The sequence below is a fragment of the Balaenoptera borealis genome (genome assembly GCF_965194805.1).
Source record: "Balaenoptera borealis genome assembly, chromosome: 2".
Lineage (NCBI taxonomy): Eukaryota > Metazoa > Chordata > Mammalia > Artiodactyla > Balaenopteridae > Balaenoptera > Balaenoptera borealis.
Window position 1 is genome coordinate 88,846,741 of NC_138867.1, and position 24,723 is coordinate 88,871,463.

Consider the following 24,723-nt stretch of genomic DNA (forward strand, 5'->3'; position numbering starts at 1 on the left):
AGGTAATTAAAATGTTCATTTAAAAAAAAAAAAAAAAAGCCAAGTATCACATAACATTGTTAACCTTCTTCTCAGATAACGTACTCAGTGTCAGAATTATCTGTACTGCCTTGGGGCTTTTTTGAAGAGTGAATATCTTTTGCACACACTGTCAGCATACACCATGTAGGAATAATTATCATCATTAACCTGAGTCTTATTAAGCTTCCTTCTTATTAATATGTATTGCCATTCACTGTAAGTGCTAAGTTGTGGCAGAAAAACAAAAGAGATAGCTGAATAAAGATGGCATTCCAGGCTTCAGTAACATTATTAAAATATTTAGAAAGTGAAGCTAATGAGTTCACCTTTCTTCTCAAAACATACAGATTCCCAAATGCTCCTAACCTTTGAAAGAACATGTCAGTTGAATATATAAGAGGAGGGAAGAGGGTGTTTGAAAAGAGCCAGACATCATGTATTGTTCATTCACAGAAGACAATGGATAAAGTCATTGATTTGATCAAAATGCTTGCGAATTACCGAATTCCACTTTCCAAATGTAACATTTGGAAACCATATGCTTGGAACCTGCAAACCAAAACCAGATGAAACATTTGCACTAGCTTTTCTATCACACCTTTAAAGAGTTCCCAAACTCTAGGGGACAACACCTATAGAGGAAAGTGCTGGCCTTAACAAGTAGGGAATTACTCTGCAAAGTCAGGGCTAACAATGGAGCTGGGCCATGGAATGGACAGAGGTGTCATCCCTGGGTAAAGGAGTATGGCTAGGGCTCCCCAGTGTCAGGTTGTTTTGAACTACAAAGAATCAGGACTTTGAAAGGCAGTACATAAAATGAAATATAGACCCGCTCCAATGGAGAATATGGAAAATTAATGAAAAGATTCCAAACATTAAAACATTTCATGGCAAATAGAGGCATATTTCAAACAACCAGATTTGAAAGAAAAAGTTACACTTGGCTTCCATGGGCTACTCTGTCTTCCCATATAGCTTCCAGATGCATTTGGAGGTACCAACTCTCATCTAAAACTTGTGCGTGGACCTCATTTTTCTATTACATCTCCTGAGAAAGAGTGATGAGGACAAGTAAAAGAACTGATGAAGATGTGGCTTTCCTCCTCTCATGAACCCACCATGCTTTACCCCCTCCTCTACCCTTTTACAGCCCCACTCCCTGCCTATACACATCTACAGTTGTTCTAGATTCAGTTACAAGGTGGACTTAAGTTTTGTGGAACCTGAACCATATATAATTTCGGTAGTTCTCTTTCAGGAAAAGATTACAACATTATGATACAAAATTAGGTATGAACATGAATATGTATTTGGAATGAGAAAGAAAACCACAGCAAAATCAAAGCTAAGATATCTGGAAAATATTGCAAACATTACAAAATGTAGAAAAATAATACAGAAGATTTATTTAACAAACTCCTTGACACATTCCTATAATGCTTTTCTTTCATTTTGGCTGCATATTCTTTGATCACTTCTTCAAACGACAACAGTTTTATAATATCTTTCTATAAAAAGAATAAAAAGATAATTTAATCTTCCTAACATAATTGGTTGAATTTGTTTTTATTAGTAGTAATGAGATGCATAAAACATTAAACGTCAGCACAGACATAATCACCATTCGTAGAACTGCTAGGAATTTGTGTCCTGTTAACTCAGAAATTCTCCTATATTCCATACTGCAAAAATCCATCAGAAAATAAAAATAATGTAGGGTACATTTGAATTTCATAAAATGCATTAGAGTATATTCAGGATAGGAGAGAACTTCTGTTTTGACTGAGTGCTGATGTTAATTGAATCCTCCACTTATAATTTAAAATATCTGATGACTAGAAATATTTTCTACAAACCAGCTTGTGTATTTATGTACTTTGGACCTTGTTTCTCATCTTCTACCATATATTTCTGGTGTTGACCATTGTAAGACACATTCATATCATAATACAACCTCTGGCCCTGTCCCCCCATGGGAATCAGCCCAGTGGGCATTTGGAGTATTCCAGATCTAACTGGGTAGCCAGTAATTTAACTAACAATCAGGAGATTGAAACCATACGCCACTAAACCCAAGTTTAGTGTATCCACAACTCAGCTTCCCCTTGGCCTGATCTGAGACATACCTCCCACCATTGCAGCCTCATCTGGCAAAAAAGAAGTTGTGAATGAAGAGAAGCAATAGTGGACAGAAATACCGTATATTACTTTAACCAACTTTATCTAATTCTGTGACTCTTTGGACACATTTCTAGGGTCTCTCCTGTTATCATGGAAGTGTAACTTAAGTTTCATTAACTTCAAGGTAAAGTCCCTTTCAACAGTTCAAAGATCTGGTAGAATTTCTCTCAAAATTCCATTATTTAAGCATACAAATATGTGTGTAAAATGTTAAGATTTTTCAAATTAAAATAAAAGCATAAAATAAATAATTTTGTATACTCACATAGACAAATATACTTAATTGAGCAGTTAAAATAAAGCCTTAAAATCTGTAAACTGTGGAGATGATATTAACTAATCTCAGTTCCAGGATCCCATGACACTAGAAACTCAGGATCAGATCCAATTTATTGGTACTCAGCCATCATTTACTGTGTTTTGATTTTTGTTTTTTACATAATTATCTCCATACTTTTAAATTATTTGCTAGCATGTAAACTCTGTCTCTGCTTCCTACAGTTCTAAATGCATCCCTCTTGGGAGAGTTTTAAAACAAAATACATAATTCCTCCACTAAACCAGTGAAGAATGAATCAAACGTATAATATTAAGGAGGGAAAGTTCTCATTTTGCTGCTGTTTGAAAAAGCTGAAAAGTTGATTCATTTTTCCCCAAAAGAGGGAGGCAAGTTAAGAACTGAACTGCTAAACATAGAGACCAGCTGCCCACTTTACTCCTCCTACTCTGGAACTCTTTCCAGAACTCCCTGTTTTTCTTTTCAGTCTTGGCCTTTATCTTCTTACTATAACAGTAGTTAAATAGCTGATTTCTCTTGACTGTGTTATCCAATTAATATAAGACTACTTCCAAACCAAATGGAACTAATGATTTAAAACTTGGAGGTTTTATTTTATTAGACCCTTGAAGTCATTGCTTTAACTAATCAGATACTTCAGCATTGAATGGCCAACATGTGAATTGTACAAGGCAGAGCTGCAACACAGCAGCATCTTACTTCCACAAACAACCCCCTGTACTCTGCTACAAGTCTTCAGCATTGCCAGGGAATCATTGCTTTGAATGAACATGCTGGAAAGACAAGGATGAGAGGGAAGGGGCAGGAATCTGTAAGGCAACATTTTATGTAAATATATGAAGCGTTTAGCTGTTTCTTCGATAACATTTTTTATTTAGTAGGATCGAGATTACTCAAGCTGGCTAAATCTATTTCTTTTTCTCTACAACTTGGGTAGTCTCACAATTTGAGACTCCATCATGGAAATCTGGATAGTTATAGAGAAGTAAAGAGGTTCAGATTTCTTGTATGTCAAGTAAGTCTGTGACCCTATTCTAAACAATTGAAAGGATGAAGAAAGTTGAGGAAGGGAGAGTATGAGGGAGGAAAGGAGGAAGAGAAAAGGGAGGAAGGGAAGCATAGGAGAGAGGAAGGGAAGAAGAAAGGGAATCTAGAAAACTTTCACAAAACAGAACAGAGAAGGCTTTCCAAAGTCTGATGACGCCATGAACCCTAAGGACAGCCTTCCTAGAGGAAACCCAATCCCAGAGCAAGTGTCTCAGAACGTCTGAATTACTAATAACATTCTGACTAGTTTTTTAGCGAGAGGAAGCCATCAGATAAATCTAAATATTTTCAGTTTTGAAAGGTTGAATTTCTTTGTGAGATATACTGTTATACAGAAATAATTTGACTCCTGTAAAAGTTTCATGTACAGCGACTTAATGTCATATCTTTTATTTTACGTAGGCACTTTGCAATAGGTGATTGTATCTAACTGATGTCAAAATATCTGGTAAATTCAGTTAGCAACTTGAATTTGAATAAATTTGTCTATATCTAGCAACTAAAAACTATTGGCAGTTTTATCACTTTATTCAAAATATACAAGATCATTATCAAGCCAAAAGAAATATTTAAAAAGCCAAATATGTCAGAAGATTATTTAATCCAACTCCATATTACCAATTTTTTAGCTAGATATTTTGGTGTTAACTTAAAATCTCTGTGAACTAGGCTTAGGAGACATATTCATTCACCTTTAATGCATTCACTTTTTCAATATATCTAATTCATATTGATTTATTCAACATATATATTCTCATATTTATTGAGTGCCTACTTATGACCAGCATTATTCTAGGAGGTGATTGAATTACATCAGTGAATAAAATTAACAAAATTTTTAGCCCTCATGATCCTATATTCCACCAAGGTATTCTAGTTGTATCATATGAGAATTTTACTTCCAAAAATAGGAAGCATTTGAACATCATGTTATTTGTATTAATCAGACATTGGATGCATGAAACTTTGAAACAATGCTTATGTTTGGCAAACCTATGTAAAGAATGTATGCATGATTTTAAGGATTTCCTGACCAACGTAAAAGAAGGAAAATGTGTGTTTTTTCAAGAGTAATAAAAGATTTTCAAGGTTAATTTTGACAATATGCAGTTTTCCAATTCTTGTTTTAGTCATTGACTTACATACTTAATCCTATGAGGAAGATCACACTCTCCTATAACTTTGGTACTAGAAACAAGGAATTAAGTTACTTGAGTATTGGGAAAATTGTTCTCATTGTTTTTAAAGATGAATGTGCTATTTTAGAAAGAGTACTAAAAGTACAGGGCATGAGACCAAGGCTTCACTTTCAGTACAGACACTATGTGACTGTTCACAAGGTGATTTCTGTGCTTCATTTTTAAAAAATTTTTACTTTATTGTTTATTTATTTATTTATTTATTTATTTATTTATGGCTGTGTTGGGTCTTTGTTTCTGTGCGAGGGCTTTCTCTAGTTGTGGCAAGCGGGGGCCACTCTTCATCGCGATGCGCAGGCTTCTCACTATCGCAGCCTCTCTTGTTGCAGAGCACAGGCTCCAGAAGCACAGGCTCAGTAATTGTGGCTCACGGACCCAGTTGCTCCGCGGCATGTGGGATCTTCCCAGACCAGGACTCGAACCCGTGTCCCCTGCATTGGCAGGCAGATTCTCAACCACTGCGCCACCAGGGAAGCCCCAAATTTTTACTTTAGATTTGACTATATTTGATTTACAATGTTGTGTTAGTTTCAGATGTACAGCAAAGTGCTTCATTTATACATATATATATATCCATTCTTTTTCAAATTCTTTTCCCATTTAGTTTATTACAGCATATTGAGCAGAGTTCCCTGTGCTATACAGTAGATCCTTGTTGGTTATCTATTTTAAATATACTAGTGTGTATATGTTAGTCCCAAACTCCCAATTAATCCCTCCCCCCCACCTTTCCCCTTTGGTAACCATAAGTTTGTTTCAAAGTCTGTGAGTCTGTTTCTGTTTTGTAAATAAGTTCATTTGTATCAATTTTATTTTAGATTCTTCATATAAGCGATATCATATGATATTTGTCTTTCTCTGTCTAACTTGCTTCACTTAGTATGATAATCTACAGGTCCATTCATGTTGTGGTAAATGGCATTATTTCATTCTTTTTAATTGAGTAGTATTCCATTGTACATATATACCACGTCTTCTTTCTCCATTCATCTGTCGTTGGACATTTAGGTTGCTTCCATATCTTGACTATTGTAAACAGAATGGCAATGAACATTGGGGTGCGTGTATCTTTTCAAACCATGGTTTTCACTGGATATATGCCCAGGAGTGGGATTGCTGGGTCATGCAGTAGCTCTATTTTTAGTTTTTTAAAGGAACCTCCATACTGTTCTCCATATTAACTGTACCAATTGCCACCAACAGTGTAGGAGGTTCCCTTTTCTCCACACCCTTTCCAGCATTTATTGTTTGTAGACTTTTTTGATGATGGCCATTCTGACTGGTGTGAGATAATATCTCATTGTAGTTTTGAACTGCATTTCTCTAATAATTAGCGATGTTGAGCATCTTTTCATGTGCCTCTTGGCCATTTGTATGTCTTCTTTGTAGAATTGTCTATTTAGGTCTTTTGCCTATTTTTTGATTGGGTTGTTCAGTTTTTTGATATTGGGCTGCATGAGCTGTTTGTAAAATTTGGAGATTAATCCCTTGTTGGTTACATAGTTTGCAAATATTTTCTCCCATTCTGTAGGTTGTCATTTTTTTTTGTTTATGGTTTCCTTTGCTGTGCAAAACCTTTTGAGTTTAATAGGTCACATTTGTTTACTTTTGTTTTTATGTCTATTACTATAGGAAATGGATCGAGAAGGATATTGCTGTGATTTATGTCAAAGAGTGTTCTGCCTATGTTTTCCTCTAAGAGTTTTATGGTATCCAGTCTCACATTTAGGTCTTTAATCCATTTTGAGTTTATTTTTGTGTATGGCGTTAGAGAATGATCTAATTTCATTCTTTTACATGTAGCTGTCCAGTTTCCCCAGCACCACTTATTAAAGAGGCTGTCTTTTCTCCATTGTATATTCTTGCCTTTTTTGTCAAAGATTAATTGATTGTAGGTGTGTGGGCTTATCTCTGGGCTTTCTATCCTTTTCCATTTATCTATATGTCTGTTTTTGTGCCAGCACCATACTGTTCTGATGACTGTAGCTTTGTAGTATAGCCTGAAGTCAGGGAGCATGATTCCTCCAGCTCCGTTTTTCTTTCTTAAGATTACTTTGGCTATTCGGGGTCCTTTGTGTCTCCATATATATTTTAAAAATTTTGTTCTAGTTCTATAAAAAATGCCATTGGTAATTTGATAGGGATTGCATTGAATCTGTAGATTGCCTTGGGTTTAGTGTAGTCATTTTGACAATATTGATTCTTCCAATATATGAACATGGTATATTTTTTCATCTGTTTGTGTCATCTTTGATTTCTTTTATCAGCATCTTATAGTTTTCTGAGTACAGGTCTTTTGCCTCCTTACATAGGTTTATCCCTAGGTATTTTATTCTTTATGATGCTATGGTAAATGGGGTTGTTTCTTTAATTTCTGTTTCTGATCTTTCGTTGTTAGTGTATAGAAATTCAACAGATTTCTGTGTATTAATTTTGTATCCTGCAACTTCACCAAATTCATTGAGGAGCTCTAGTAGCTTTCTGGTAGCATCTTTAGGATTTTCTATGTTTAGTATCATGTCATCTGCAAACAGTGACAGTTTTACTTCTTCTTTTCCACTTTGGATTCCTTTTATTTCTTTTCTTCTCTGATTGCCATGGCTAAGATTTCCAAAACTATGTCAAATAAAAGTGGCGAGAGTGGACATCCTTGTCTTGTTCCTGATCTTAAAGGAAATGCTTTCAGCTTTTCAGTGTTGAGTATGATGTTAGCTGTAGGTTTGTCATATATGGCCTTTATTATATTAAGTTATGTTACCTCTATTTCCACTCTCTGGAGAGTTTTCATCATTAATGGGTGTTGAATTTTGTCAAAACCTTTTTCTGCATCTATTGAGGTGATCATATGGTTTTTATTCTTCAATTTGTTAATGTGGTGTATCACACTGATTGATTCGGGGATATTGAAAAATCCTTGCATCCTTGGGATAAATCCCACTTGATTGTGGTGTATGATCCTTTTAATGTATTGCTGGATTCAATTTGCTAGTATTTTGTTGAGGATTTTTGCGTCTACGTTCATCAGCAGTATTGGCCCATAACTTTCTCTTTTTTTGGTATCTTTGTTTGGTTTTGGTATCAGGGTGATGGTGGCCTTATAGAATGAGTTTGGGAGTGTTTCTTCCTCTGCAATTTTTTGGAATAGTTTCAGAAACATAGGTTTTAACTCTTCTCTAAATGTTTGATAGCATTCACCTGTGAAGCCATCTGGTCATGGACTTTTGTTTGCTGGGAGTTTTTAAATCACAGTTTCAATTTCAGTACTTATGATTGGTCTGTTCATATTTTCTATTTTTTCCTGGTTCCATCTGGGGAGATTGTATCTTTCAAAGAATTTGTGCATTTCTTCTAGGTTGTCCATTTTAGCTTGTAGTAGTCTCTTAAGATCCTTTGTATTTCTGTGGTGTCCCTTGTAACTTCTCCTTTTTCATTTCTAATTTTATTGATTTGAGCCCTCTCCCCCCACTTTTTTTAAGATGAGTCTGATTAAAGGTTTATCAATTTTGTTTATCTTCTCAAAGAACCAGCTTTTAGTTTCATTGATCTTTGCTATTGTTGTCTTCATCTCTGTTTCATTTATTTCTGCTCTGATCTTTTTGATTTCTTTCCTTCTACTAACCTTGGGTTTTGTTTGTTCATCTTTCTCTAGTTGCTTTAGGTGTAAGGTTAGGTTGTTTATTTGTGATTTTTCTAGTTTCCTGAGGTAAGATTTTATTTCTATAAACTTCGCTCTTAGAACTGCTTTTGCTGAGTCCCATAGGTTTTGGATCATTATATTTTTGTTTTCATTTGTCTCTAGGTATATTTTGATTTCCTCTTTGATTTCTTCAATGACCAATTGGTTGTTTAGTAGCATGTGTTTGTGTTTTTTACAGTTTTTTTCTTATAGTTGATTTCTAATCTCATAGTGTTGTCAGAAAAGATTCTTGATATGATTTCAGTTTTATTAAATTTAACAAGGCTTGCTTTGTTGCTTAGCATGTGATCAATCCTGGAGAATGTTCCATGTGCACTTGAAAAGAATGTGTATTCTGCTGCTTTTTGGATGGAATGCTCCATAAATATCAATTAAGTCCATCTGGTCTAATGCATCATTTAGGTCTATGTTCCTGTATTGATTTTCTATCTGGATGATCTGTCCATTGATGAAAGTGAAGTGTTAAAGTCCCCCACTATTATTGTGTTACTGTTGATTTCTCCTTTTATGGCTGTTAGTATTTGCTTTATATATTGAGGTGCTCTCATGTAGGGTGCATATATATTTACAATTGTTTTATTTTCTTCTTGGATTGATTCCTTGATCATTATGTAGTGTCCTTCTTTGTCTCTTGTAACAGTTTGTATTTTAAAGTCTATTTTGTCTGAGTATTGCTACTCCAGCTTTCTTTTGATTTCCATTTGCATGGAATACCTTTTTCCACCCCCTCACTTTCAGTCTGTTTGTGATCCTAGATCTGAAATGGGTATCTTATAGACAACATATATACAGGTCTTGTTTTTGTATCCATTTACAAGGTGATTTCTGTGCTTCTCATATATGTTAGTTTAGATTATCTATTTTAGCAGATATTTAAATTCAATTGAATACATTTGAATATCTTCAACAAATGACTTTTTTTAAAAGATTTATTTACTATTTACTTATTTATTTATTTTTATTTTTGGCTGCATTGTGTCTTAGTTATGGTACGTGGGATCTTCGCTGAGGCGTGCGACATCTTTCGTTGTGTCACACGGGCTCTTCGTTGCAGCACGCGGGCTTCTCTGTAGTTGTGGCGTGTGGGTTTTTCTCCCTCTAGTTGTGGCGCGCAGGCTCCAAGGCACATGGGCTCTGTAGTTGTGGCATGCGAGTTCCAGAATGCGTGGGTTTTGTAGTTTGCAGCACGCAGGCTCTCTAGTTGAGGCACATGAGCTCAGTAGTTGTGGCACGTGGGCTTAGTTGCCCTGTGGTGTGTGGGATCTTAATTCCCTGACCAGGGATCGAACCTGCATCCCCTGTATTATAAGGCGGATTCTTTACCACTGGACCACCAGGGAAGTCCCAACAAATGATTTATATTTGTGAAAAACCTTCTAAAACCCAATTGCATAGTTTGGACATCACCAAAGTAGCTTTCATAAGTATCTCATAATTATTCTAGGTACATTATGGATTTTACATTTAAACTGGTTTTCATTTTAATGTGCTCCAAAATAAAATTTATATAATTGCTCTGTAATAAATACCTTCTTATTCATATCCAATATTCAGAGAATGTTAATAGCTACAATTCAGTAGTCCTTTGAGTAGATGAATATTAGATTTGTTTCATTCTCTTGATAGTTTATAATAAAGCAACCAATGGAGTTTTGAAAGCTAAACTTAGCAATTTGCAAAATTCTAAATTTTAAAAATTCCTGAAAGACATCATTACTTGTATAATATTGAATATTGGTAAGAAGAGTCCTAGGAAACCCTTGCAGAAACAAGACCAGGTATCTAGCTCTTGAATACACACTAGATTTAATATTTTACCCAGGATTGTTAAAGGTTTCTCATTTGATATTAATGAAGTCATAATACCTTCTTATTCTGTTTTGCCATCTAGAATAGGACTAAAATTTTACCTATCCCCAAGAAATTGGCACTGATAAGTGAGAAAATCACCCAGGGCTCCCAAGGCAAACATTATACCCTGGAAATAAATTAAGCACATCTGGAAGCAACATTAAAACTCTTTTAGGCCACTTGGGTACAGCTGCAATCATTTGTTAGTAAACGATACTCTAGCAGTGTAGATGAATGCACTTTTAAGAAACGATTTTACTCCCAAAGAGAAATTGAAACCTTAGGAGATTCTCACTGAATATTCAAAATATAATGAGATTTAAGTCACATTTGGAATAAATCTGCTTTCTTTCATTTTCCAGTTCTGTACTGATACATTGTTTTTTGAGCATCAGCTCTACTTGGATTATCTTCAGAAATCACGAAGTTCATCTCTATTTTCATAACTTTTAATACCCAACACCAGAAGCTATATGAACCCTTGCTGTTTTCCATTGCTATTGGTTTTATGGTAATTATAGTTCAGGTAACCTGAGACATTCTTTGATTCTTTTTTAAAAGATATTTTGGATTGTTTTCACTGCTAATATTTCAGGCTCTCCATTTGAAGCCAGAGGATGCCCACTTAATTTGTCACAATTTTAAAAATAATAACTGGATAGACAAGTGAGTCACATCATTAAAATTATTTTCAGTCCACTGACAAATGGATGACTCCAGGCATTGGGAAGATATCTGGGCAGTTTCCTGTTGCTGCAGTGCTCTGGAGCAGAAAGGGTCCTAGGTTACTATGAAATTTATCAAGAAAGGAAAGGTACAGGGAGGCAAAATAGATCCAATTTCAGAACACTGATACCTTGAAACTGCTTCCAGCTTACCCTTAGGGTTTTCCTCATTTTTTTACTTGGTTACAATAGCAAAGATAACAAAATAAAAGGACAAAAAATAATCCCAGCAAATTTATTCCAGCTCTGAATGAGACTAATAGTCTAGAAGTGACCTTCTCACTCTCTTTTTTCTTATAAAAGATAGTCAAGTTATTTGATAGAATTAATGTGGAATGCTGCTTTTTATAAGCACATCTTTCAGAGCATATATTATTCAGTATGTTTTTGACAATGTTCCATGTAGAAAAATAATGATAATTAGCTGTAGAAAATTATCACCTGTCTTACAGTACCCACTGTCATTGTTGTCTTCTGCTTGTCACTGGACTTTTAACTGAAAAACTTTCTTATGCCCTGTGAGTGACAGTTTTTAAATTAATAGCACCTTCACGTTTCTCAGGAAAGAGTACAGGAAGAGAAACACACCAGCATGTTTCTCACTGGGAAGCTGGACCATATTGTCATTCAAAAGGGAGAACTGCGGAACTTGCATGCCCTACAGGCCTCAAGAAATATGCCATTTCTCAGTTTCTAGGCCTTTACCGCTATAACTCACAGCTTAATGCAAGACACACACAGGCTTCTATACATGAAATTTGGCACAGTATCCTAAAATATTGAATTTGTCTCTTTTGTGCTGTCAACCTGCTGAAGACCAAAATTCCTATCAGAGCCTAAAATATAAAAGGTAGCAATATATTTTTTTCTTTTAACTTTCATGACTCCAGCCTCTGACAGAGTCTTAATTTTATAACTACTACAAGGGGCTACATTTTAGCATCAAGTACTGTAAGTCAGCTCTAGACACACAAGCCTGCCAACTCTAATTCATTTGGAATGAGGTGAGATTCAGTTATTTATTTTCGCACTGAGAAGATTTGTGTTGCCTTTTAAAGTAAAAGAACTCAATATACCTTCAGAAGCTGTTCAGAATATATTGAAATTTTGTTGACAGTCATGCTTTTAGGAATAAGTGAATATGGCATGGACTAGAATAATCAGATATTTAGCCAGGAACATGTTTCATTCCTCTGACAGTAACCTCAGTGACCTAGAAAAGCTGACCATGTAGAAGTGTCAACTCACAATCTCCTGGGAGAGAGAAAAGGGTGCTGGAGAAGTGGAGAGCTGATCAAAAATGAAAGCAAAGGATAAAATGAAAACCAAAAATTTTAAGACTTATGGACTGAAAAGATATTTGGAATTTCCCCAGAATTTCCCCCAAAATTCTTAGATCACCAAACTAAGTATTATTTAGAGTAAGGTAATATTTTCATTAATAAAAATCAAGTCAAAATTAAAATATTCATTGAGTTCCCAAAAAATTCAGAGTAAAGCCCTGTACTAAGATGTGAATAGAAGTATTTATAATATATGAGGAAGATATGAAATAAGCAAAATAACTAGCATTCTAAACAACAGTAGAAAATAATTAGAAAATCACGTATAAATTGTAAATGAATTCTATAGTTAATAAGTTCTAGGAGAGACGGGAGGAAAAGAAAGCTATAAAATGTAGGAAGGAAAATGGCTTTAAGGTTTAAGAAAAAGAGGAAAATATATATAAAATGTTGGTGAATTCCTTTATAAATAAGTTTTCCCACGTTCACAGATAACCTTACTTTCATCTTTCTCTTTAAGAATGATTGAAAAGTAATCTATAGAAGAAGGTATTTTTATTGGGGAAAAATCATTGAGATCAGATCGCTAAGAAAATATACAGATCAGAAGTGGAAGAAATCACTTATAAACATAGATGCAAAAATCATTAATGAAATATTAGCGAAATGAATGCTCCAAGTTGAAAAAAAAAAATGTAACTTAGCTAGATTTATTGCAGGTATTCAAAGATGGTTTAACATAAGAAAATATTTTATTATAATCACTCATAATTACAGCTTAAATCGAAATGCCATATGTTTATCTTAACCAATGCAGGAAAGTATTTAATAAAATTCAACTCTCATTCATGAAAAACCTTTTTAACAATAATGGAGCATTTCTAATCTAATTAAGTGTAGCTAGTAAAAATTTGCAGCAAGTATCATATTTACATGTGAAACTTAAGCAGAATTTCCAGGAGTACATTCAGGAGTAAGATAAGAATGCCCATAACAATACATTATTTGAAAAAGAAATAAAGAAAACAATCTCACAAGAGCATCAAAACCAGAATATTTAGGAATAAATTTAATGAAGAAGGTAAATGATCTTTACACTGAAAACTTTAAGACATTGATGAAATAAAATGAAGAAAACAAAATAAATGGAAAGATATCCCATGTTCATGGCTTGGAAGAATTAATATTGTTAAAATGTCCATACCAGCTGTAGGATGGATTCAGTATAATCCCTATCAAGATTCTAATGGCATTTTTTACAGAAGTGGAAAAAAAAAAAAATTTGTGTGAAACCATAAAAGACCCTGAATAGCCAAAGCAATCCTGAGAAAGTATTTAGAACAAAGCAAGAGGAACCACACTTCCTGATTTCAAATTCTACAAAGTTATAGTAATCAAAACAGCAGGATATTGTCATAAAAACAAACAGAAAACCAATGAAACAGAATCAGAGACCAAAAATAAACCCTCACGTATACAGGCAACTAGTATTTGTTAAGGGAACCAAGAATACTCATTGGAAAAAAGTCTCTTCAAATAGTGGTGCCGGGAAAATTGGATATTTGCATGCAAAAAATGAAACTGGACCACTATCTTAGACCACTCACAAAAATTAACTAAAAATTGATTAAAAACTTAAATGTAAGATCTGAAACCATAAAACCCCAAAACTTTCTCTAAGAAAACAGAGAAAAATCTTGATATTGGTATTGGCAATAATTTTTTTTTTGGATATGACACCTAAAGCTTAAGCAACAAAAGCAAAAATAAACAAGTGGGATTACATCAAACTAAAAGGCTTCTGCACAGCAAAAGAAATGATCAAAACAATGGAAAGGCAACTTATGGAATAGGAGATAATATTGTAAACCAAATATCCGATAAGGGGTTCATATCTAAAATGTATAAGGAACTCATACCACTCAGTAGCAAAAAAATAAACAATCCAACCTTAAAATGGGCAAAGGACCTGAGTAGATATTTTTTCAAAGAAAATATTCCGATGGCCAACAGGTACATGAAAAGATGCTCAACATCACAAATCATCAGGGAAATGCAAATCAAAACCACAATAAGATATCACCTCATACCTATTAGAATGGCTGTTATCAAAGCAACAGAGATAATACATGCTGTTGAGAACGTCAAGAAAAGGGAACCGTTGTGTACTATTTGTGGGACCATAAGTCAGTACAGCCACTATCTAGAAAGTATGGAATTCCTCAAAAAAATTAAAAATTACCATATGATTCAGCAATTCCACTTCTGGGTATATATCTAAAGGAAATGAACTTACTATCTCAAAGAGATATTTGCCTCCCCCACCATGTTCATTCCAGTATTAAAGTAGCCAAGATGTGGAAACAACCTAAGTGTCCATCAGTGGGTGAATGGATAAAGAAAATGTGGTGTATATATACAATAGAATATTATTCAACCATACAAAAGAAGGAAATCCTGCCTTGTGACAACAACAAGTTCTGAGGATGTAGTATACAGCATGATGACAGTTCTGTATTGCATATTTGAAAATCACTGAGAGAATAGATCTTAAAAATTGTAACTATGTGAGATGATGGATGTGTTAACTGAACTTATTGTGGTAATCATTTTGTAGTATATATATATATATCTAATCATTACATTGTATACCTTATGAACTTATAAAATATAGTAAATCAGTTATATAAATCTGGAAAAAAACGTTGCCCATTATGACTAACTTAACATTGTACTTAGAGGTTATAACCAGGGAAATATGATATGAAAAATATTAAAAGCACAAGGACTACTTCTTAATATCTTCCCAAAGGAATTGAAGACATGTCCACATAAAAATCTGCACACAGATGTCTATAGTAGCTTTATTCTTAATTGCCAAAAGTTGGAAGCATTTGACATGCCCTTCAGTAGGTGAATAGATAAATATACTGTGATATATCCAGACAATGTAATATTATTTAGCAATGAAAAGAAATGAGCTATCAAGCCATGAAAAGACATGGAGGAAACTTAAATGTGTATTACTAAGTGAAAGGAGGCAATCTGAAAAGTGTCAATACCACACTGTCTTGATTGCTGCAGCTTTATAGTAATAAGTCATAAAGTCAGGTAATGTCAGTTCTTCAATTTTGTTCTTCCTCTTCAAAATTGTATTGGCTATTCTGGGTCTTTTGCCTCTCCATTAAAATTTTAGAATCAATTTGTTGATATTCACAAGATAACGTGCTGCTATTTTGATTGGAATTGCATTGAATCTATAGATTAAGTTGGAAATAAATGTCATCTTGATAATATTGAGTCTTCCTATTCATGAACATGGAATATTTCTCCATTTATTTTTTTCTTCTTTGATATCTTTCATTGGAGATTTGTAGTTTTCCACATAGATCATGTATATATTTTGTTAGATTTATACATCAGTATTTCATTTTGGGGGATGCCATTTTAAATGATAGTGTGTTTTAAATTTCAAATTCCACTTGTTCATTGTGGGTATATAGGAAAGCAATTGACTTTTTTATTAACCTTGTATCTTGCAAGCTTGTTATAATCACTTAGCTCCAGAAGTTTTTTTTGTCACTTCTTTCGGGTTTTCTACATAGACAATCTGTCATCTGCAAACAAATATAGTTTTATTTCTTCCTATCCAGTTTGTATACCTTCTGTTTCCTTGTCTTGTCTTACTGCATTTGCTAGGACTTCTAGTACAGTGTTGAAAAGCAGTGGTGAGAGGGGACATTCATATTTTGTTCCTGATCTTAGTGGGAAAGCTTCAAATTTCTCACCATTAAATATGATATTAGCTGTAGGATTTTTATAGATATTCTTTACCAAATTGGGGAAATTTCCCTCTCTTCCTAATTTTATCATGGTTATGGTGGTTGCATAGGTTTATATGTATGACAAAACTTTTCAAAGTGTATACCTTAAATACATATAGGTTATTATATGTCAATTATACCTTAATAAAGTTTTTTTAATAGTTCAAAAAAATCTGGATCTCCCACTCTTTTTTAATAACTAGGCTTAGCAACCCCATATTGACTCCACTTTTTCTTTCCTCATGCCTGAGGAAGGGAAGCCCTGTGTCAGTACAGGAAATGCTGGCAAGCAGTGAAGCCTGTTCCAGTCTTAGGCAACAGGAACATGGGCTGGAAAAACCACATCCGCAGATCTCCTTTCTCTCTATCCTCGTTTTCCTGGACTTGAGGTTGACAACCCAGAAAGACTACAGGAATTCACAAAACCATTAGATTATTTGCTCTGACAATGAGCTCAGCTACCAGAAATGCACATATCTGGAGGTTCTGTGATTCCTCACAACCGTAATCAATGGAAGGTTTATGGTTGTACTTTTACAAGAGGCATATTCCATCTAGCCTGCTTCAGGTTCCCCCACTCCCTATTTACTTATTCCTTCTCTGATGCTTTCTTTTCTTTTTATGTAGATCTGAGTTGCTGACCTGTATCATTTTCCTTCTCTCTAAACAATGTCTTTTATCATTTCTTGCAAGGCAGTTCTACTGGCAGCAAATTCCCTTCATTTTTGTTTGTCTGAGAAGTCATTATTTCTCCTTCACTTTTTGAAGGATAATTTCACAGTGTACACAATTCTAGGTAGATGGAATTTTTTTCTCTCAACATTTAAAATATTTCACTCCCTCTCTATGTGTTTGCATGGTTTCTGAGGAGAAGTCGAGGTAATTCTTATCTTTGCTTTTCTGTAAGAGAGAGGTTTTTCTCCTCTGGCTTCTTTCAGGATTTTTTCTTTATGTTTGATTTTCTGCATTTGAAAATAATATGCCTAGGTATAGTTGTGGGGGGTTTTTGTTTGTTTGTTTTTTGGTGTTTATCCTTCTTTGTGTTCCCTGCACTGTCTGGATCTGTGGTTTGATGTCTGACGTTAATTTGAGGAAATTCTCAGTCATTATTGTTTCAAATATTTCTTCTGTTCCTTCCTTTTTTCTCCTCTGGTATTCCCATTAAAAGTAGGTTGTACCTTTGGTAGGTGTACCACAGTTCTTGGATATTCTGTTCCATTTTTTTCTTCAGTAATTTTTCTGTTTGCTTTTCAGTTTTGGAGAAATCCTATTGAGAAATCCTCAAGCTCAGAGATTCTTTCATCAGCTGGGTCCAGTCTACTAAATCCATGAAAAGCATTCTTAATTTCTGTTACAGTGTTTTTGATCCCTAGCATTTCTTTTTGGTTCTTCCATACAATTTCCATCTCTTTGCCTACATTGCCCATCTGTTCTTGCATGCTGTCTACTGTATCCATTGGTATCCTTAGCATATTAATCATAGTTGTTTTAAATTCCAGGTCTGATCATTCCAACATCCCTGCCATATCTGAATCTGGTTCTGATTTTTTTGCCTTTTAGTATGTCTTGTAATTTTTCCTTGATAGCCAGACATGATGTACTGGGTAAAAGGAACTTCTGTAAATAGACATTTAGTAATGTGGTATGGTATGGGGAAAGGGGAAGCGTTCTATAGCCTTATGATTAGGTTTCAGTCTTTTAGTGAGCCTTTGGCTCTGAACTGTGAACTTCACACATGCTTCTCAGTTTTTCCACCACTTAGGCAAGGCAGAATTGTTAGCATGGGCTGTAGTTGGGTATTTCCTTTCTCCCAGGCCAGTTAGGCTCTGATAAAATCTCAGTAGGTTAGGATCTGTTAAATTTTTTCCCCTAAGGGCTGACCTTGTTAAGAAGAATAGAATACTTTGGCATATTTAAAAATTGTTCCTTTTCCCCTCCCTCTACCAGAAGCAGGAGGGAATTTTTCTCCAGTATTCATTGTGAGAACCTGGTAGAGCTTCAGGAGGTAAAACTCACAAAAGTGTGGGGGCATTCCAATAACTGGTCCCCTTGGAGTTTCTGTCTCTCAGGCGTGCCCTCCCTGCACCCCCAGCAATTCATCAATTATAGTTCAGGTTTTCCTATCCTGGCACTGGTTTCTGCAGAAATTTCTATTCTGGTTGGTTGTTATTGTCTGTATTCACCTGTCTGTCTCTCCAATTTGGGGGGGGGGGCAGCAGTTTGCTTTGTGACCTCGCTTCTTTTATGGGTCTAAGGAAAGTTGTTAATTTTTTTAGTTTGTTCAGCTTTTTACTTGTTAGGATAGACTAGTAACTTCCAAGCTCCTTACCTGCTGGACCAGAAACCGGAAGTCCCAGATAAGATATTTTAAACCAAAAAAATTCTGAATTCCAGCAAGTAGAGATATCTGCTTGGTATGTATCATTCCAAGTCTTTTTCTCTATGTGTGTGTGTGTGTATATATATATGTATGCATCCATGCATTTATATGTTTGTGTGTGGGTGTGTATGTGTGTATAATATGCATAAACATAAATATGTTTATATATGCATACACTAGAAAAGGATCACTCTTCTTTAAAAAAATATATAGTATTGAAAACATTAAACAGTGAGACATGGACCAGAAGAAGGTATAGGTAAAACATATACCCAACAAATTATTGGTATCCATATTTTTTAATTTACAAATTAATAAGGAAAAAATAAATACCACAAAGAAAAGTAAGCAAAAATTATGAGTCAAATGATTCACAGGAGGGAATCATAGGGCTGTGAATAATCAATCACTCAATACATAAAAAAGAGGCTCATCCTTTTATAGAATCGAATGTACCATAATGAAATAATATTTCACACTAATCATGTTAAGAAAAAAAATAATCTGATAATATCAAGGGTTGGCAAGGATATAGAAAAGTGGAAACCCTTATTTACTGTTGGTGAGGGTATAAATTGGTTCAATCTATTTGAAAAACCACTTGAAAATTAATAAATTTGAAGATAGAATAGCCTATGACCCAGCACTTTCACTTGTAGTTATATATCCTAGAGAAACTTTCATGAATGATACAGTTGTATTCATACAAGACTGCTTATGGCAGCATTGCTCGTAATACTAAAAAAATTGTAATAGTTATGTCCATATATAGGAGAAGAGATAAGTCATGATGGTACATTTATCCAATGCACTGAAAATGAATAAAGTGGAGCTACATATATCAACATGGATGAATCTCAAATATTTATATCAAACAATAAAAGCAATAAGCAGAAGTATGCATCCAGCTTTGTACCATATACATAAAACTTAAACTGTATTTATGATGTAAAATAATAAAAAGTGCACTGGAACTTTAAATATCAAATTCAAGAGAGTGCTTTCCTTAGAGGAGGACAGGGGTGGTGGTTAATGGAAACAGAGGGGATACTTTTTAGCTTTAATTGTATAAGTAATGTATTATTTCTTAAGTTTGTGATAGGTTATTGGGTATACTGATTTTTATTCATTTCTGAATGTCTTAAATATTTCTAATTTTTAAAGAAGACAAAACATACAAAAGTAGGTTCTTACTGGTCTTCATATAAATCTCAGATCAGGAGGCTAAAAATCTTTATCCCATGTTATTTTCTATGATCTAAATGGAAATAATATTCAGAATTGAATGATTAAGAGTTAAAATCTATTAGCATTTGACTCCCATGCAGTCTGTTGGCAAGTTGGAAATTCGATTGTGTTGTAAACAGTTTTTATTGTGTTGTTGTAAACATAGTATTATGTTATAATCATTATTCAATATAATCACTGATTTGTGTAGTTTTCCCTGGGTTAAAAAATTCTTGTTCACACTCTTCAATAGACCAAAGACATATAGGGAAATGTTACTGAGATTTTGGTGTTTCTAGTCAGAGTTAAATATCCTGTGGACGAAGAAGAGAAAATATAAAAAGGAACCTAAGTATAATGGGCAGAGGATTTTTAACTGAACTATTTAGTTAATAATATTATTAATATATTATTAATCAGAGAGATCTTTATCACTTCCATGACTTAGATGAGCAAAGTGAGCCAGTCTCTATTCAAGGTTCCATCTGCCATCCTTGCTTGCTAAGTTCTTGAATTTCTTTAGAAGCATACAGGAATGCTGGCATACTGAATTTTTCCACTGAAAAATGTGAAATTGACTGTTATTTTTATTTACCCTTTGATTACATTTACTGTGCTTGACATAGTAAAGAATCTGAAATATCAATATTCTTGTCCCAGAAAACAAGATCTTATGGAAGTGCACAAAGAAATAATAATGAAAACACGAGTGCATATTTCAATGAAAACATAAAAGAGAGCAGATCTGAAAGTTCCAGCTACCTCTTTCTAAAAAAGATGGGGAATTCACAAATCATGTTTATACATACATGGTCACTAGATTTGCTGAATATCTTAATGAATTCTCAAATAGATTATATTGGTTTAATGGCATGAGCCATTTGGGCCATAGAGATTGCCAAAGAAACACATTCAGCAAGTTTTCCACTTACACTTAAAAGTAAATGATTGATTGTTCATTTTATAAATTATGTCCATAAGTTTTGTGAATCCCTAATTATCAATCTGTTTTTCTGAAAAAAATACTGCATATAGCCTAGCTTAAAATATCTTGTATAGTTGCACTCAGGGTCAGCTGAATGACAGAACAATGGCAGGGAATCTTTCAGTTCAATCTGTTTATGATAACTGTACATTGTGCCTGGAAGAGTTACATGGTGTACCAAATCAGGCTTAATGTACCCTTAGAGTTTCTCTGCCAGCAGTACACATACATTTTTTTTTCTGTTGCCCAGCCTCTTCCTCAAGGATGGAAAAAGACACGTTTATATGATCCCTATTTTTCTGTCCATTCCCAGAACAGATATTCTCTATGTGCAAATTAACTGAAAAGCGTGGTCAGTTTCTTTAGGCAAGGTTTGGGTGAATCATGTCTTAGCAAAACTGAGTCTTTAAGGCTAATAAAATAAAATAAAATAAAGGCACGAGCCTTTTTCAGTTCCATTTCATCAAATTTGCTGATCTCTGGCTGAATGTTTAATTTTAAAAGTGGAGTAACAATCTTATACTGTTGTCAAAGATTTCTATACCATTCATAAAGTTATATGAGAATATTTTGATTTTAATTTTCTTGGCAGTTCAACAAAACATCACTCTTAAATTTAGCTAGTGAATGTGATCTTTATACCTCATTACTCTTGCTCCAGTTTATTTATTTTTTTTTGTTGGTTTGAATTTTTAATCAAAGTTATACATTCTCTTGATTTAAAGAGTCAAATAGCTCTACAAGACTTGTTATGGAAAATAATCCCTCCTGTCTCCATGCCCCACCCCCCATTTGCCCTCTCCTGAAGCAATGATATTTTCAGAATTCAGCTCCCTATATTTTATAAGCCTATGTTCCTATTTCTTGCTTTTGTAATTTTAGGCATTATTGATTTTCCACTACAGAACATAAACTGCCTGCCTCTCTGACCTACCTTCAAACCCTGAACTTTTCCTGCCAACATGCTCTCAGAAGGCCTATCGTCCATGTTTGGCTTAATATTCAAGGTTGACAACAGCATACCTGGGTGAACTAGTCACAGCTGGGCCACGGAACATGTTATATACCTTTCCTTCCCTGATAAATTTATAATTGCTTGGTTTTTTCATTTGCTTGCTTCTCTGTCATAACTCAACCCCAAATTCTTCACCAGTTGTCTGAATCTCTCCATACATCCTGACACATCAGGTCATCTACAGGTGTCATCTTCTTGCGAGGCTTCTGTCCCAGTCCAGCCTGGCAGGAGTCGACGGGGTGGTGGCTGCTGCCCTCCAGGGGAGTGGAGGCTGCCAGGAAGACAGAGCCGCAGGGGCCGGCGTGAGCGCGGCAGGGCCCTGGGCTGAGCCACTCCAGCAGCTCCCGGGCAGCTTCTCAAGAGAAGGACATGGACTCCCAGGAAAGAAAAAGTGCACTATGCCGAGTTCACCGCGAACACATGCTGCTACACACTTGGTTATTCTGAGAACAAACCTAAGGGCAACTAAAGAAGCCTAACAGCTAAGGAAGACGGTCTGAGGTTGCATAAGAAATCCAGACGTGCTCTGCATAGAATTCCACACAGTCGTCCGCAGGTGCAGGTTCTAGGTAGGGCAGGAGCAAAATCTCCGTCCGCCCCCCAGATTTCTTCTGTGGTGACACAAGCCATCCTGAGCGAGAGAAGCTGTGATAATGATGAATGCCCTCAGACATCTTAAACAACAAGTCGTTCCACAGGGATACTGTGCTATGGTATAAACAAGGGACACTCCCTTCAATCACACCCTTTCCAACACCTGCTGAGGAGGGTGACGTCAATCATTACTTGCTACCGATTTCTTTATTTGCTCAGGAGATGTTCCTGCACCTCCTGACAAGACTTCTATTTTCTTCCCTATTATGTTCTGTACTTTTCAAATTCCTACCATGGCATGCACTATTTTTTTCTAAATTATAAAAATAATGCTAAAGTTTAAAAAAATCAGTAACTACTAGTAACATAAAAATCCATCTAATCTATCTTTTATTACTTAAGGCTATGTCATGAAAATTTTTATTTTTTAAAAAAGTCTCTTGATTTAGGCTTCAGAAGCATAAGGGATTAACCACTGTCAAATTCAAAATGATCCATTTATTCAAGACAAATAGTAATTTTCTTCGTCTTCTTCAGAAGAAAGAGATGCAACAATGCCTGAAACACTTGAAATGTCAATTGAAAGCAACTTTACTGAAACTTGATTCCTTGGGCCAGAGGCAGGTCCTTACTGTAGTTGATGGTACAAGTAGATCTTCTCATGTACTGTTTCCAGGCATCACTACCAGACTCCCTGCCACCGCCAGTGTGCTTCTCTCCTCCAAATGCACCTCCAATCTCAGCCCCACTCGTTGGAATGTTGACGTTTACAGTGCCACAGTCTGATCCTTTTGGGCCAAGCCAGCGAAAGATTCTGCCGAAATCCTTGGTAAAGATGCTACTTGAAAGTCCCTGTTTTACTTCATTATTCCATGCAAAGACCTCGTCTTCATTCTTGAATTTAAAGACATAAAGAATTGGGGCAAAAGTCTCTGTGTGTACAATGGACGCGTTGTGGTCAAGGCCTGTCACAATTGTCAGTTCTACATAATTTCCAGGGCAATCCATAACCTTGCCACCATAGACCACGGTGCCACCTTCTTTCTTTGCTTCCTCCACTGCTCCAAGAAACATGCTCACTGCCTGTTTGGTGTGGAGTGGCCCATAGAGAACATTAGAGTCCCACGGGTTCCCAACATGGATCTGTACATAGGCCTTTTTAAGTCTATTAACAACTTCATCATGAATGCTTTCATGTAAAAACAGGTGCCTCGCTGTGGTACACCTCTGGCCGGCTCTCCCCACGGCTGCAAAGAGAGCTGAGGGAATGACTAAGCTGAGGCCTGAATCCTCAAAAGCTATAATTGCATTGTTTCCTCCGAGTTCTAATAAACTTCTCCCAAAACTCTCCTGCACCGTAAGAGCCACTTGTTTTCCCACCTGAGTGCTCCCAGTGAAGGACAGCAGGTTCATTCGCTCATCTTTGGCCATGGCTGTGCCAGTATCCGCTCCACTACAAGTCAAGGAACAAATAGCACCAGGCAGCTTGTTGTCCTCCACAACCTTGACTATTACCTTTGTGACAGCTACACTAATGAGGGAAGTTGTTGGAGCTCCTTTCCAAAGGCAGGCATTCCCACAGATCATGGCGATGGTGTTGTTCCAGCCATACACCGCCACAGGGAAGTTGAACGCAGTTATGATTCCAACCAGGCCTACAGGATTCCACTGTTCAATGAGCACATAGCCAGGTCTTTCAGAAGACAGGATGGGTCCTCCAATCATCCGAGATAAGCCAACAGCATAATCACAAATATCCACGTACTCTTGAACTTCTCCCACACCTTTCACTAAGATCTTGCCCATCTCCAAAGACACCAAGCTTCCTAGTACTTGGATCTTCTCCCGCAAGGCATCACCAATCTGTCTCACTACTTCTCCTCGCTTTGGAGCAGGAATCATATGCATTAAGTTTGAAGGAATATAAAAGATATTAACAGTTGTAATTTCTGGGAAGTGGAATCATAAGAGACTTTCATTCTCCACATTTTGTATGTGGATATTTGCCATTTTTACGATACCTGCACAATCTGCCCAGATTCTCCATGCTTCTCTTGCTTTCTTTACGGTTTCTTCATAGTCAGCCATGCTGACCTGTCGGACTCTCGCTGTCGGCTCATTGTTAGCAGGACAATAGGTGGTCATAACATGCAGAGCAGACCGGGAACGCGCCACACACCGAACCAGGGAGGCGCACTCCAACTTAATTATTGTACAAGCTTTTGTAATTGACTCATATGCTCAATATTTCAAGCAAATGCAACCATTTTTGAATCTCACAAGAAGTGCTTGTTGGTTGTTGACATTAAGCACATGTGACAACTCATTAGAAAAAGAAATATACGCAAGAAAACTTTGCAAAGTTAGTGACTCAGTGCACTGACCGACTTGAAATT

At 35.6% G+C, this 24,723-nt stretch overlaps 1 pseudogene across 1 annotated transcript; it reads right to left on the reverse strand.

Annotated features, from left to right (window-relative positions):
• Positions 1-2,380: 2,380 nt before the first annotated feature.
• On the reverse strand, positions 2,381-24,508 carry LOC309623069 (alpha-aminoadipic semialdehyde dehydrogenase pseudogene; annotated as a pseudogene). The gene is made up of 2 exons: positions 24,305-24,508; positions 2,381-24,271 (listed from the first exon to the last, which is right to left on the reverse strand). The product of its transcript is annotated as an alpha-aminoadipic semialdehyde dehydrogenase pseudogene (transcript).
• Positions 24,509-24,723: the final 215 nt, after the last annotated feature.